The following is a 239-nucleotide window of genomic DNA, read 5'->3' on the forward strand; positions in this document are numbered from 1 at the left end:
TAAAAATCCACTTCTGGGTCCACTTAGTGTGTGCTTGGGCTGAGCATTGAAGCTTTCATGTCTAGAGACTTTTTCTGGAGTTAAACGCCAGCTTTCATGCCAGTTTGGGCGTTTAACTCCAATTTTTATGCCAGTTCCAGCGTTAAAAGCTGGGAATTCTGAGGCTGATTTGCAACGCCGGTTTGGGCCATCAAATCTCGGGCAAAGTATGGACTATTATACATTTCTGGAAAGCCCAT

This window comes from Arachis duranensis, chromosome 4 (genome assembly GCF_000817695.3).
Source record: "Arachis duranensis cultivar V14167 chromosome 4, aradu.V14167.gnm2.J7QH, whole genome shotgun sequence".
NCBI lineage: Eukaryota > Viridiplantae > Streptophyta > Magnoliopsida > Fabales > Fabaceae > Arachis > Arachis duranensis.